Source organism: Pipra filicauda, unplaced genomic scaffold, assembly GCF_003945595.2.
Source record: "Pipra filicauda isolate LSUMZ 115617 unplaced genomic scaffold, ASM394559v2 scaffold212_size3012638_pilon, whole genome shotgun sequence".
NCBI classification, from domain to species: Eukaryota; Metazoa; Chordata; class Aves; order Passeriformes; family Pipridae; genus Pipra; species Pipra filicauda.
The window spans coordinates 2453840-2470055 of NW_024104324.1; positions in this window are offsets into that span (position 1 = coordinate 2453840).

Sequence of the window (16216 nt, forward strand, 5' to 3'; positions counted from 1 at the left end):
TAGTAGTGACATGTTCCCAAAACCATTCCTCAGCTTGCCTACATGGGGTTGGGCAAGCAGAGCCAGGGGTGTCCGATGGCCACTGGGGTTTGCCAGCAGGAAGATCTGTTGGCACAATTCTGTCAGGGACAGCCCTTGTCAGTGCCTGCTTTTAGATCTGCTCATGCAACATGCATGGAGATATTCACTGGAGTAAGGCTTACCTGGATGGCAGCTCTGAGGACAAACAGAGCCTCAGGCTGTGCTCTCTGCCAAAAAGGCTGAAAAAGGAGGAGAAGTGCAGGGCATGGTGCATAGCCTCTGCATCCTGCTGGCACCCCCACAGACCCAAGGAGTGGCCACTTTTCTGAAAGAGAGGGAGATGTGGAGATGTCTGGTCTTGATCTCAGTATGCATCTGGGAAGGGAAGAAGGCCTACATCAGACTGGAGGACTTTTCTTCCAGTGTCATTTCACTGCAGAAACATATTGCTCCAATGTGTGAGAAGAATCAAAGATTTCTTAGCTCATCCCTGTGCAAACTCAGGCTCCCAGTTCTGCAAGCATTTATGTGCCAATTTAACTTCAAACCTAACCGAAGTTCCTGGAACTGCTCACAGTTATAAAGTTAAACACATGCATAAGTATTTGCAGGATCAAGGGCTCACCATTCCTCCTTGTATTCACAGAGCAAACAGCTGCAGCTGGTTTTGAAGTTACCTCTCACAGCTGTGTGCTGGTGCTCCTCCACTGAAGGTTAGAGCCCTCCAGCAGAGCTGGACATGTGCCTGCAGAGAAGGCACGCCAAAGCACAGCCTGGTGTCTTAGCTCTATCTTGTCTTTGAGAGCAATTTAAGAAACCTCTGACTCAGTCACCCCCATTATATTGTCCATGGCCAAGTCTGCTACATGTGATCAGCATCTTCTGGAAGAGGGGCAGAGAAGCCAGCAGAGCAGATTGAGGGGGGAGGACAAATACATCTTAAACTATTACAGCAAAGTTGGCAAGAGCTCATCTGCCAGAGCCATTACTAGGATTTGGCCTTGGGAGAACTCTTCAGTGAAATGCTAAAGCATGAAGTTATCCACAGGGTCAAAAGTTGAACAAATCAGAAGTCTTAATTCTTATGACGATACTCACAAATGCCTTTCTTTGATGTGGATACTCCAATTAAAAAATTAGCTTTGATCCCCGAATACTTTAGTTATAATGCTGGGTTTTGATGAATTATAAGACTTTTTTTCTTTTTTGGTAAAACTGAGTATTTCTTTTAACTTCCCGTTTCTTAGCCCCAAAAGAGCAATGTTTGCTCCTGGAGAAAGGCCAAGCCTGGAAAATTTAAGTCTGAAGGGCAAAGTTTTGGGAATTTGTGAATAAGCCTGGTGTCTGTCATGGCAAAAAATACAAAACTCATAAACTGAACTAAACAATAAAAGGTGAGAAGCAAAGCACATATTATTTCAGCAGGTATTGAACTAATGTGAAAAATGTGCTAAATATTTGCTAATAACTGCTCTCACTTGAGCTTTCCAAGGAACCTGAAGGATGCTTATCCCTCAACACACAGTGAGAGCCAGTTATAAATTTCTCTGCTTCATTCTACTACCTGACAGACAGTCTGCATAAAATCCATGACAAGTACCATGAGTAGGGTGGTAAATGTAGCGTATGGAAGAAAGTCACTCGAGTGTTTCCTAAATAAGGTTTGCCTGGACCATTTGTTCTCTTGTGTAAGATGGTTGCGTTGCCCTAATGCATCTTGAAATGCTTAAGCACTTGCTATGGTGTCCATACCCCTCTCTGGAGGTTTCCAGGAGGAAACATCTACCCAGACATGTCATGGATGCCACATCCCTGGACACGTTCAAGGCCAGGTTGGATGGGGCTTTGAGAAGCCTAATCTAGTGGGTGGCATCCCTGCCCATGGCAGGGGAATTGGAACTAGATGATCTTTAAGGTCCCTTCCAACCCAAACCATTCTATGAATCTATAAAATACGAATATCTTATTTGCTGTTTATGTTACAAATACTTCAGATAACCCAGAATCTGGACAGTGCAAAGGGCTTTTGAGATACAAAAAGCCTGGAGCTGAGCTGATATGCCTGGGAGAAGAAGGCGTATGTGGGGAAACATGGGTGCAGGACACCTACCATGGCACAAGTACTGTCATCTTAGTGCCCAAATACTGTCACCTACATGAGTAAGACATGTAATGGGACTTTGTTTCTAACCTACACATTAACGCATTCCATCTGATCTGTGCCTGATCTAAGTGCCTAAATACCTTGGAAAATCTGGACTTTCAGACTTTAAATCTCATGGAGAGGTCGTAATTTTTTCAACTACCTGGCAGACTGAGTCATCAGACCATGAAAAGAGCCCAATCCACCCGAAATCTCCCAGCTGGACTAGGGCTTTTGCCTCTCACTCAGCCACAGGTGGGGCTAGACTCATCCAGACCTCATAGCAAAAAAAGGGAACTCTGCTTTCCACTGTGGGATCTCAGGCCCTACCAGATACTGGCTGCCTGCTGACATTACTGGTAGGAGGGCTTTGCTAAGCTCAGCACTGCTGTGGGAGCATGGGCAAGTTTTCCTCCTTCCCTCTGCCTTTCTCTCTCTCCACAGAGGGAAATCATGAGAAGCGAGAATTATTTCTTCAGCTAACCAAGTCAGATCTGATTATTAAATCTTCAATTTTCCGTGAGATTGAGGCAAGCGCCTTACTGTCTGCTTTGGCAGGCATTTATATCTCCCATCAGTGTGATTTCCACGCAGTTTAAATAGAGAATGGCTGAAATGTGCTTCTCCCTTCTAATTTATGCAAATTCCCTTGGGTTTTTTCCTGCTGTGTGAAGAGATTTCTGACTGTTGGGTACAGAGGATTCACAGCCTGGGTAGGGGGAGGGGAGGGATAGGGCTAGAAGAGAAACTGCAGGCTGTTATAAGCAGGTTGGCATCAGGATGTGGATGACCTTCTCTCAGAGCACTGAAGAACCCAAAACGTTAGGAATTTGTTAGATAAGACAGGCTTTTCCCCCTTGAAAAACCCTGCAGCTGGTGGGGATAGCACTCACCTTTCTGCCCCCTAATGTGAGAGGTAAAATTAAGTACAGCTTTTGAATTGCACCCAGTTAAAGTGCAGAGAAGCAAGAGGGGACTGTGCTGGCCAGCCACCACCAGCCCCATAACTCCTGAGTCACTGACGGGTCTTTGGTCGGGTCTCAGATGTACCTATGGGACCAGCGGGCCAAATCCAGGGCCAGTGGAATGCTGTGCCACATGTAAATGCAGCAGAGAAATGACTCCTGAGGTGCTGGCCGGATGGGCCTGAACCTCTGTACGGCGATCAGCAGGAGAAAAAGCAACCAGTCTTGGACAAGAAGCAGAGCGCCCAAAAAGTCCCAATAATTGGATTTTATTTCATTATTGTTTTCTGACACATTCTGTTCACATTTCAACTTGATGGACAGGAAGTGTAATAATGCAACCATAAGAGGAGCTGATGCTCTGACAGGATCTCATGTGGGTGCATCCAGAGGAGGGAAAGTGAGTGAAAAAAGGCAAGATACAGCTGACAGCTAAAACAGCCCTCTAGGAAACAACAAATGCAGAAGTAACAGCAGCTCCCCCAAATAACTAGGTATGTCATCATTTTGCATTAATCTGTATTTTTTTTTATTTTATTAGCAAGATTTTCACTAGTCACAATTGAATCTGAGCTTTGTGTTCAAGAAAGAAAATATCTCCATCATCTCCTCTGATGTCACCCCAGAGAGAAGATTAGAAGATTAACTGTCAGACGACACCAATCCAGCAGCAGGGAAAATAATTTTGCACACTCAAAGAGAAAATGGGGGAGAAATTCCAGCTATCTCCAAGAATTGTGAACCTTACCAGTGATAATCACTGGCTCACAGAGAAAACATTTTATGCAAACGCGCAGATATATAGTAAATAAAATAAGAAGATCAAAGACTTGGAAGACGATTTATCTTAAAGAAGAAATGAATGGATACTCTGAATCTCAGTGGCATTTTCATCCCACTTAATTTATAAACAGCTGCATTCTCTGGGGAGGAGTTATGAAAGGCCACTGAAATTACGTGAGGAAATAAAAAAACTACATCTGAAAGACAAAACTGTCTTCTGAGCTGTCTTAGTTCTTGCTGACAATTTCTCCTGACACACTGAACCAAAATGAGCCTGCCATAGTGCTCAAGCGAGATGCACCTGCACAAGCATGGAGAAAAGGTGAGCACGACAGCACAAGCCCAGCTTTTGACATCTGCTGACAAACGAGTGGTTCTTTGCTGGCTGGCTCTGCAGAAGTCACCCAGCACAGGGACCAAGGCCAAAGTTACTTTCCCATCAATACATGGTAGATTTTTGTGCACAGCTGCAATTAGAGTTACTGGGAGTTTCCTCTGCAGATGTTCCAGGTGTTACTGAACAGTCTCCCAGTGAACATAAAAAGCCAAGAAAAATTATATGATTCAGTCTGATCGTACCGGTTTTGGTTTTAATTACGTTATTGCTGCTTATTTTAGTGGGATTGAATCTTGCACAGCTGAGTGGAGTTGCATTTGCTCCACACAGATCTTGTGGAAAAAAGTGTTGAGCCCTGAATGTAAATATTACGGTATCATATGGTGGGTTTGAGGAGAAGGTGAGAATCTTGCAAACCTGATTTGACAGCTGCAAAAGTAGTACTCAGGCAAACAGATGGTCTCTGCAATAAGGGAAGTCTTTAAAAGATTCATGGATTAATGAGCTCTGCCAGGTTTTTAGTGGTTCCTACCAAAATTCCTATAAATCAGTCTAGCTGATCAGGGAAGTGGAGATGAGAGGGATCAATAACTTCCCTAGACAGCTTGTATACCCAAGGTTAGCTGACAAAGGCTTCAGAGCTGTAAAATCCCAAGAGCAATTACAGAGGCACAGTGTCAACCTTTAGGAAGGCAAAAGCCACACTGTTTGTCATGTACCATCAGTGCTCTGGGGACTAATTGCAGTCGCCTGTGATCAAGGATATCAGTTCGGTGATAAAGAAAGGTGAAGTGTCAGGCACACTGAATTATTGGCTCTTCCTGGGAACTCTGAAATTTGTTGTGAGGGAGTGAGCGTATCCTCTGTCCACTGCAGGTCAGAGAGAGACCACACCTTCACCTACTTATATTAAAAGCAGTCCCTGACAGCTCATAACCAAAGCAGAATATTTACAACAGCTAAACACAGTCCTATCGTCAAAGAAATGACCTCCTATTTCCATTCTCATCTTCAAGACTTTCTCCCTGCTCAGTGCTATGTCAAGCATAGCTAGATGCTTTCACCACCTGAAAATAAAATTTTAAAATTGTCACTGACCAGCTGTCACTAGCCAACTAACCAAGAGATGGGAGTTTCGTCCCAAACTTGGAACAGGACCAAACTATACTTTTGGGAATGACCAACAACAGAAACAAAGCACCAGCGAGATCCGATCTGGTAGTCCTCCAGCTGATCATCTGTCCAGCTGATCTTTTCTAACAAAGCAACATTTTTGTCCCCACAACACTGAGTGAAGAAGGTCTGCCATGCTAGGAGACAAAATTTATTCAGGAATTGATAATGAAATCAGGGAAGATTATTCATTAGGGTATCTATGAAGTTTGTAATATGGTGCACTTTACAAATTACTTTCATTTGCTTTTCTGCAAACATTCGTCACTAGTTTTTGACAGCAGGAACGATCTGGGAGGAGTTTCCATTCTTAGTCATTTTGGAGCCGCCTCTGTCTTACAATAAACACAGTTACAATTAACGGAAGCAGTGACCTTGTTGGCAATTTCTGAAAAGAGGACAAGACTCCTTGGGAATAGTGAATTAAGCAGATTATTACCACATAAGTAAACTCTGTAAGTCACGTTGTGGGTGAGTCATGTTGCTGGAGTAAAATGAAAGCTTGCTTGTGACTGCTCAAATAGCACAGAAGTAGTGTTTCCAAGCAGCTTTCACTGAAAACAGGAATAGATTTGGTTTAGGTTCTCTGATGCTGATATTTTTCACTACAGGCACCTCAAGCTAGCTCATGAAGAAATTCAAGACCACCTTGGTGTGCCTGGCACTGATCTCTTGGGGTTTGGGTCAGGTACAGGTGTGCAGGACTGAAATAGGGCTTTAAGTAGGTGACATCCTTTCATTTGACCAAAACCTCTGCCTCAGTGTCCTGGAGTGCTGCAGCTGGTATGGGAGCACCCTTTAGACACTTGCCAGCCTGGCTGCAGCTGGGTGCATCACCACAGAGCTGTGGCAGCTTTGTGGTTTGCTTGGTGTCCACCTGACTGGGGGTTCTCTCTGGTAAACTGCAATCACTTCTGTGACTGAAATATCTTAAACCATTCTTAAACCTACAATTTAAAACTGTAGGGGAAATCTTCTTTGCCATTTCCTAATTTGATGTGTGAAGTTGCTTCTTCCTTCTCACTCTCCCAGCTCACTCACCCAGTTCTCATCCAGGGAGAATGTGGGGACTGAATTTCTCCCACTGCCATTTCTGCATGCAGGCACCGCACCCTCACTGGAGTGGAGCTGTGAGGGCAATGCTGGCATTTGCACATGCAGTTAAACAAACCCAAGAACTCTCATTTTAAGGCAGAGCCAGGATTGTTGCTGCCTCTTGACATTCCCTGGGGCTGCTTCATGCAGCTCTCAGCAATGCCTTGTCCACACTGTGCCTTTTCTCCCCTTCAGCACAAACCCAAGCTAGTATTCCTGCTTTATCCTAGATCCATTCCTTACCGATCACTTTAGCAATCCACAGATATGACAAGAATTACCAGTAGCAGGTGAACACTTGCCTCTGAAAACCTGGTTAACAGCTAATCAACAGGGCTGGCACATAAAATCATCATTATGTTGTGCAGAGCAGATCCAGCTGTGCTGCAGGGCCGTCCTCAGGCCATCACTGCAGCAGCTAATGTGGACTAATCAGGGATTCTGGCCTTCTTGAAGTACAGTATCAGTGTATAGTTAGCTACATTTTATCACAATATTACACTTTAAAGTTCCAAAACCTTATTAATGACTAGATGGTAAACTTGCGTGGAATAGACCAGAGAAGCCCAAAAGCTGCAGAGCTGAAAATGAAACCACCATTGATAGTTTTTTCCTTTAATTTAGAAAGTAGCAGAAGGCTATGAGAAATTTGTCTCGCAGCAGAGCCCACATCTAAGGAAATTCCACGTATGGTCAAATGTCAAGTTGTTTCTCTTGCAAAGGGCAATGTGGTAATTGTATTTCCACTCACAGAGAAGTTTTTTCCTTCCAGCTGAGTTTTTCAGTGAAAGCAAAGTGAGCTTTTCCTTTCAGCACACAGGCATTCAGAAATCTGGCTGCTCATTTTTAAAAAGTTATGGCTCCCTTCCCTGCTCCTCCCTGTGGCACAGCCAGGCCAGCCACAACTTCACCACAAGTCCTCCCTTCCTAAGGTCTCCTTCTTCTGTGAGGCTCTTCAGATAAGAGTAAGCCCTTGGAAAGGCACATGCTGCTAGCACTGAAATAACCAAGACTCCCATCCACTCATCTACAAGGCAAATTTTGGCCCAGCACTTTCTTGACAACGTAATGTTCCTTTTCACCACTGTTTCCTCAAGAAACAAGATTTGCACAGTCCCTTTGGTAAAAAATCCACACCCCACTGGCTAGGTCCAAGCAACAACAAGGTCCCAAAGGCGTTAAACTTCCTGCAGTTTCCAGAAAGCATCTGGGACTGTTTAAAGGGGAGAGACTGGATTAGTTTAAGGCTACCTGAGTAGAGACAGGCAGCACTATGATCCACAGTCAGCAGGTGGCCTGGTTGGCCATGTAGTACACACAGCCCCAGAGTTGGCCTCCATATGCCACCTCTATCCCTGCCAGTGGCCCAGGCAGCGTTATACAGAGACAGGAGGAAGGTGGGGATCCAAAAAGGGAAGTTGGAGTGTCAGGCAGTACTGCAGCTGGGGCTGCTGTGATGTGGTGGGGATGCTAGAGATAACCTGGGGTTTTAAAATGGAGTCATTGGAGCTAAAAAAAGAGGGAGGAGCAAGCCAGTGTTCATTAGCAATGCAGGGACTCAGGGTCTGTTCCTGTCCTGGGCAGCCTATCCAGGGCCCACTGTCCACCAACTCCCTGTACCCAGAAGGGCTGTGCTTGACCTCAAGCCCATCCCTGTAGTGCTCAGTCCTTTCAGGAGGAAGCTGAAAAGACATCTCTTTGTCTCTGGAAGTCGCCTTCATCACCTTCACCTTCCTCTCTGACCTTCCTGTCTCCACTGTCACCCTCCTGCACCACTCAGAGGAACGAGGCACAACTTTCCCAGCTGTGAATCCTCCTCCCTAGCCATTTCACTGCTTCACCAGTCATCATCAGTCTCAGAGGAGAGCCTCCACTCTCCTTTCCACTTCCCCTGCTTGCTGCTATTTATTGCTCTACGGTATTTGGGGGAGGAATGCAGCCTGTCCCAGGGAAAGGGCTGCTGCCGCCAGGACTCAGCAGGCTAAGTTTAGTTCCTGGCTCTGCCAGGGATCACCTCTGTAACACTAATCAAAGATTAGATTTCTCGCTGCCTCAGTTTCCCTCTGTAGATTGCAAAGTTCCCTCTTGTAACCTGTCTGTGGTGGGACCTGGCCTATATGGCTTGTTCACGCTGCCTCTGTCCCTGAAGCTCCTGTCCTGGCTGAGATCTTGGTGTATTTCTATGCTCAGTACAGTCATGTTATGTTTTCATTTAAGGTCTTGTTACACTTTTGATATGAAACATAAAAATACTGACTAGAGCTAAATTATAATTCTTCACATTATGCTTTTTTTTTGTTTTGGTTGCAGTTCCACTTAAATTGTAATTCCCTAACATAAAAAATTACTCTCACAATTCTAGATATTGATGTGAGAGTTCATGTGGCCACAGACAGTCCACCGGGCTTAGAGTCCTTCCTGTAGTTTTCCCAGGATGAAGTGAGCCTTTGGGGGTGTAACCATAGCTACTGCCTGTGTTGTGGGAATGAAATGACAAGAGCCTATAAGCAACAAGAAAAGAAAAGCCTCTATGTATGAGCTGAAGGCTTGGCTTCATGCTGTCTCTTTAAAAAAATTGCTCAAATAATACACTAAAAAGCAAACCTCTTCTATCACATACATATTTCATCTGCACCTTGAAACTGTAATTAATGGCACAAGAGGCTTCATTTGACAAGCTGTCCTCAGGGCAGACTTTTTACTTCTATCTACATCAACAGTTCTCCCTGCTACTGTTTCCCTTGGCAAAACTCCTCAGCTTCACCCCACTCCATAGCGGGGAGGCGAGCAGATGTGAGGCTAATCCATGTTTCTCTCTCCATTGATGAATACTTCCCTCAGACACAATAGGACTAAAGAGAATAATTTTTCAAAGATGGAAGAAGACGCATGGGGACATGCACAGCAGGAGGTGAAGAAAAAAACTCCTGTTTGTAAAGCCTGCCTGCTGTGTCAAACGATCAATGCTAATTCAAACTGAATACGATCGAAACTAAACACCAGGGGCCAAATTAGTCCCTGGTGCAGCACCAGTAACCCAAAGGCAGATGATTTTATTTCACTGAACTTAGGCCAGGAGTGAACTTGACCCCCAGTGTTATGTGGCATCTAACAGTACGGCCAAGAAACCTGAAATACATCACAGATACCCAAACAGGGGGTTTCTGGTTGTGGCTGGTGCTCCAGCACGTGACTAGTTTTCAGCTCTCAAGCACTGTCATCCCCAATAACTATTTCTGATGGTCATTTACCCACATCCTATTCATAGCAATGGTGGTTATTTACCTTTGTCTTTATGAAAAGGTTGCAGAGGCTCTCTGAAAATATGACAAACAATAAAGAAATTTGTTTTATATGCCTATCAAATATTGGATGAGTTGTGTTTTTCCTAACCAATTAAAATGGGAAAAAAAGAGAAAAAGGAGAAAAAATGGTAACATTTGTGGAAGATCTGCCTGATGTAACACATGCTCATACAATGTGTACTGAATCCATCACAGAGCAAATCAGCTTGCAGCAGGATGGAGATGCACTGACATTAAGTCTAGGAAGAACTGAGGTGGTATGAACCACAGGATCCCAAAGGGCTTCAGACACGGCTTTGTGGATCTCAGGCTATGAGCAGGAAAGAATTTAGGTTTTGCTTTTTCTTTGTGTTTTGTAGCGTGTAAAAGCTGAGGCTGCTGAGTCTGGTTTCTCTCTTTGAGGGGACATGCAGTGCTGCAGTGTTACCCAGCAGCTCTCTCTGCAGGGACACGTGCCATCGTGGCAGGGACTGTTTCCAGGCTCGGCCCAGACTGTTTGCACAGACTCTGCTCCTGCTTGTCCAGGGCCTGGGCAACCACCCAGCGCCTGGACAAGCAAGAACTGAACTCAGTGGGAGTTTTGCCATCAGCTCTCAGGGTACTGGGCCAATACCCAACAGTAGGTAATACTTACAGACTTATTATGGACCATGTACATTCCCCTGAGCGCTTTTAATACCCAAGAGTAGAATTTCATGCTTGGTGTTCTGGCTTTAAGATTTATCCTGCTGATCATCTGCATTTGCATTATATTCAATTATTTAAAGTAGAATCTGGCAATATCTAACATAGCTATCTCTTCCTACCAGTGATTCAGATATATACACACATTGCCAGGTTGGATGGGGCCCTGAGCAATCTGATCTAGTGAAAGGTGTCCCTACCCATGGTAGGGGGGTTGGAACTAGATGATCTTTAAGGTCCCTTCCAACTCTAACCATTCTATGATTCTATAAAATCTCAGAGGTGGGATGGCTCTGCAAGCTCAATCTATTGGGATGAGGTTTTATAAAATCATAGCCAAAACCTGGCTTTTTGTCTGGCTGTCTTTCTAGATTCCATCTGGGTTTAATTTGGCCTTTGGATCTTCCAAATAAGGATTTCATTCTTTTGGGTAATTTATCCATGCCTTGTTATCCACTACTTACATCTCCATCACTATAATTTAGTACTGCAAAATACTGCTTCAAGCTTCTATCTACAGCCCTAGAAACAGTTCTTTTGTGAGTAGCAGCATTGAATTTATCAGTATTAAATGTTGCAAGATTGGAAACACACAAGAATGAGAGAAACAATCAAACCTTGAAATTCTAAGACTCACATAGATACCTGATATTTCCAAAATGACTCTCAAAGCACGGGTGCTAATACAACTCCGTAGTGAGGTGGCACAGGTTATTAAATTAGTGATGAAGAACACATAAAAGAGACAGACACACCAATATTGGGCAGCGGGGGGCAGAGAGGTCAGAGAAGTAAGGCAAGAGAAACACATGATTTCAATATGGAAAAGGCCATTTAGGCCTGGTACCCAAAAGCCACGAGAACTAACAGAGCTGCCGTTCTCCCAGTCAACCACCTTGCATTGGGTAGAAATGAAGATGTAGGAAAATAATTAAATAGAGGCAGTGACAAGCTATAAAAGTTTTCTTAAGAATTCAAAGTCTCACATTTTTATAGGTAAGTGGATGCTGGCTCTGGTCAGCCCAGGGATGCTGGCCTTGCAGCTGGAGAGGCAAGGAGGTCCCTTGCATGGTGCACAGAGGGAGAAACCTCTTGGACTGTGCTAGAGCCTTGAGAGAGCCCCCTCACTGTCATCACCTCCCCAGGCCTAGCACTACTGAGTGATATAGGCACAGGGACTGCTTCAGACCAGAGGTGCTCATACCCTGAAACAGGTTGCACGCTGCAGGCCTGGAGGGAGCTGCAAAGGAGAGCCCACTAAAACAGGTCCTATTGCCTTGACTGGCCCTTAGAAGGTGAGTTATTATTTTGCAACCATGCAATAGGATCTGAGCATCTCTGTGAGGGCAATATCACCCATGAAGTCACCAATGCCTTGTGGGGATGATGTGGGAGAGAGAGGGCTGGGACTCACCTGCCTGGTGGTAGCATGGCCCCATGTGACCTCCTGGAGCTCGTTTGCCATTCAGACCATCACTGGCTGCTAAAATGGCAGGACAACAGCTGGATCTCCCTATCTGGTGGGTGCCAGTGGCGGTGCCTGTAGACCTGGTGATAGGGCTCAGCTCTCTCCATGTGGGCAGGGAGTTTCTCTCCCCTCTCATCCTCTCCTTGCCGCACTCACCCCACCTGTGTCATACACCACCACACACTCCTGCTCAGTCCTTCTATCACCTGCTGGAAAAGAACAGCAATGCCTGTGTGATTAAAGATAATGAGCTGCTGATTAGCACTGGAAATGCAACTGAAAACATTTCATTTCTATTGCCTTTCTTGTTGAGTTAATTAAAATAAAACACAAAGCCTCTCAGCTGTTACCGTGCCTGCTTGGCTAAAAGCACTTCGACTGAACAGCTTTGCAATTAATACTTATGTTGACTTCCACCTGCCATTAGCACAACAAAAGAGACTAATAGCACATTTCAGATGATTCCCAGTGATGTAGCTCTTAGACTCTGGACTATTACCCACTTGTTGTGAGGATGCTTGAGCTGCAGGGAAGGCATAAAACAGTCCTTCTTCCACAAGCACAAAACTTCCTGAAGAAATGTCCGCGGGCCACCTGCTCTATGGCATTTAAATTGGGTTTTATACACTGCTTTAATATCTGTCAGCTGCTGGAAGAGGTTTAGGAGGTCTGTGAAAACTTTGGCTGCAGCATTAGGGAGAGTATTTTTCACCCCAGACTGATGGTTCGGAAAGTTCAGGGCCATGATTTAGTCTGAGAGCAGCACTGCAATCAGTAAGGCCATGCAAGCAGAAACAAATGTTCATATTTGTCAGATGACCCGTTTCTCTGCGTATGTTCTGAGTTTAGAAATCGCTTGTAAACCCTGTGGACATATCTGACTGCCCTCTCCTGGAACATGATGGGGTTGCTATTGCTTTTTTCCAACCAGCTGAACATTTGACCTACAGAAGTGACACTTTTTGCTATTTTAGAGTTCCATTATATATGATGTGTATATAACACATATATAATATATATACTATGTATGTAGCACATAAATATAATCTATAAGCTATGTATATAACATACACTGGCACACATTTATATGAGCCAACAGTATATATACCTGAACTTTCTGCAATTCTAAGAGTATAGTTATAATTGATTTACTTCTTTTTGCAATGGTTCATAAATATACCTGCTCTTTTTACAGCTACCAATCTTATAATCTTAGAGATCTACTGAAAAACATTTTAGTAAGTGGTGCAGGCACACCCATCTCTTAGCTACATTCATTCTCTCACCTATACATTACATTAATCATAGTAATGACTAAGTTTAAATGAAGGATGCAAGCAGTTTTCTCGTGCTTTTCCAAATTGCCACCTATTTTTAAGCAGTTTCAGCACAAAGCATATATGGAATTTGACTCTCTGTAAAGAATTAAATAATTAATACAGGGGGTTTTAGCAAAAAAAAATAGTGTTTTTATAAATGTTAATTGTGTGAAGATTGTACTAGTTTCTATTTAAAGTCACTTTTAAGGAGTTCCTTATAACCAGGAGATAAGAGATCATCAAGAGTTGCAAAGTTTCACATTGTTACTACTAAGCATCATTGTTTTGTGTAGATATGAGCTTTTCTTTTGGGCAACTCAGAATCACAGAATCATCAAATGGCCCGGGTTCAAAGGGACCTTAAAGATCATCTAGTTCCACCCCTCCTGCCATGAGCGTGGACACCTTCTGCTAGACCAGGTTGCTCAAAGCCTCAACCAACCTGGCCTTGAACACTTCCAGGGATGGGACATCCACAACTTCTCTGGGCAACCTGTTCCAGTGCCTCACCACCCTCACAATAAAGAAATTCTTCCTAATACCTAACCTAAATCTACTGTCCTTCAGCTTAAAGCCATTAAAGAAAAGAAAACTCCCATCTGATGATTTCTATTTACCAAGGCAGATTTCAAGTGCAACTCATGGCACAAAGCTCCATCCCTACTGAAGCAGCTGCCTGGGCTGCTCAAGCCATGCCTAGCAGAGCCTCCACGGGGGCTGCTGCAGCAGGGTGGGTTCAGCAGGCTCAGCATTCCTGCTGGCCTGTGACTGGTGCTGCAGTGACCCACAGCGCTGCCCCTGGGCTGTGCATCACAGTGTCAAGGAGTAAACACAACAGCAAAACAGGCCTGTTGTCCTGGCATGGAGGAGCGAGGCAGTAGCCAGGGTGTAACAGCTCACCCACAGCTCTGGAGCGGAAGGGTCGGGTTTACACCTCGGATCAAAATGTCTGGCCTAGTTTTGACTGCTGCATGAAAGTACCTAATTAGTCTCCAGTGTGGGAAAGAAGATGCATAGTTAATCATTTAGGAGGATCATTAGGTTTGTCCCATATTCATTATTACATCGGATGAAGTCTTTAGGCACCTGAAAGTGTCTTGCAACATCTCCTGCAAAGAGATTGGCACCTCTAAGTAGCACTGGGTGAAGCAATAAAACCAATCAAATTCATTATCCTTCCTTTATGTTGGTATTACTCCATCAATTTTAACTGCCTCCCTTGATGTGTGCAGGTATAAAGGAATACGAGACACCTGCTTTGCTAATTTTGGAAGCTGACTTCAGTACGGGAAGGTCAGAAAAGCATCTGTGGATTTGTTTAAACGTTCTTGTTTGCTTTTTTTTAATCTTCCACAATTTTTTTTACAGTGACTCATTTTTAAGGCACTTTACTGAAGAAAGAACCTAAAGCAGATATGTTTGCTTTAACAGACAAGAGCATCATATTTTAAAATTCGTGTTAGGCAATGCTTAATTTAAAGAGAATTACGGGCCTGGCTGTGTCTTAGCCTTATGCACGTTTTTTAAAAATTGGCATAGTTACTACAGAGACTACCACAAGGACAAACTCACTAAAAGAAGCAGGGACGAGCTGCAATCATTCACTCCCTATTAATAGAGGCAGGGATGCTGCACCCATGGGGTGGGAGAGCAGATGCAGTCCTTTCCCTGCTTCAACTTACACTATAGCTCTGCTGGGAAAGCCCCTTGGTATTGACTGATGGTATGAGCTGGGTGAGCTGGGAAGGGGCAGGACACTATGGTCATACTCCGAGATCCTAATGGATGCATTACATAGGAGGTCTCCCTGGTTAGTGATCCTTACAGGAAAGAAAAATCAAATCACAAAAAAAGGAAAAAAACCCCAACCAACCAACAACAACAACAAAAGAAAAGAAAAGAAAAACCAAAAACACCAAACCAAACAAACCCCCTCCCCCCTCAACTCTGAACTGTGTGAGAATGTTGTAACTAGAATATTTTAAACAAAGGACACTGTGTAACAGTGTCAGCTTGTGGACTCATATCAGGGGGGGTTGGTCAAGGTAACATGGGAGAAATTGCCATAGTCACCAATGCTATGTTCAGCTTTTCCCTCTGCAGGCCCAGAAAGACTGAAAAACATCCCATGCTGTACCAAACAGCTGAAAAACCTGTGCTGAGTGATAAACACGCTGGCTCATTCACATCTCTTTCCAAATCAAACTAATCTCATGCAGATAGTCATAAAAATCCAGCATTCTGCTGTAACTCTGAGGAACTGCTCTGCAAAGAGGGGCTGGAGTGAGATGAAAATGGGACAATCATGACTTCTGGGCAATATCACTGGAATCAGCAGGGGAAAAAAGGGAACAACAGGAAGAAATGCACTGCAAAAGCAAAACATAAGAGTGGGCAGATGTAAGATCCATTAGCTCATTAAGGGTGGAGCTGTTGGCCTGCTGGGAAATTATTGTCCACTTTATGTCTTGATATTGGAAAGAAATTAACGAAAAGAGCCAAGGCAGTTTTAGCATTTGAGCTACTTAATTATGCCTTTTAAAGTTGTCTTTGAAGCCACGGAGCAAAGGATGAATGAAACACTCTCTGAAGGTCCTTATTAAACACTCTCTGAAGGTCCTTATCAGTCATTCCCTTCTCTGATGGCAATAATAATTACATTGTCCTACATCGGAAGGAGGGTTCCTAGTGAATCCCCATACTCCCTGATAACATTTCCAGCAGGGCAGGCTAAGATAATGATGTGGGTAATTAGAGCTCTGGCTGCAGGGTACAGAGAACCATGGAGGTCAGCCCTGAATGTCCTTCCTGGGCAGAGCATCCTAGCCTCATCTCCCAGGGCTTAGGCCAGATGGGGAAATCCTGCAGCTGAGGGAAAGTCCTACTCGAATTATTTGACTCCTTCTCTGATGTGTGTGGGCTC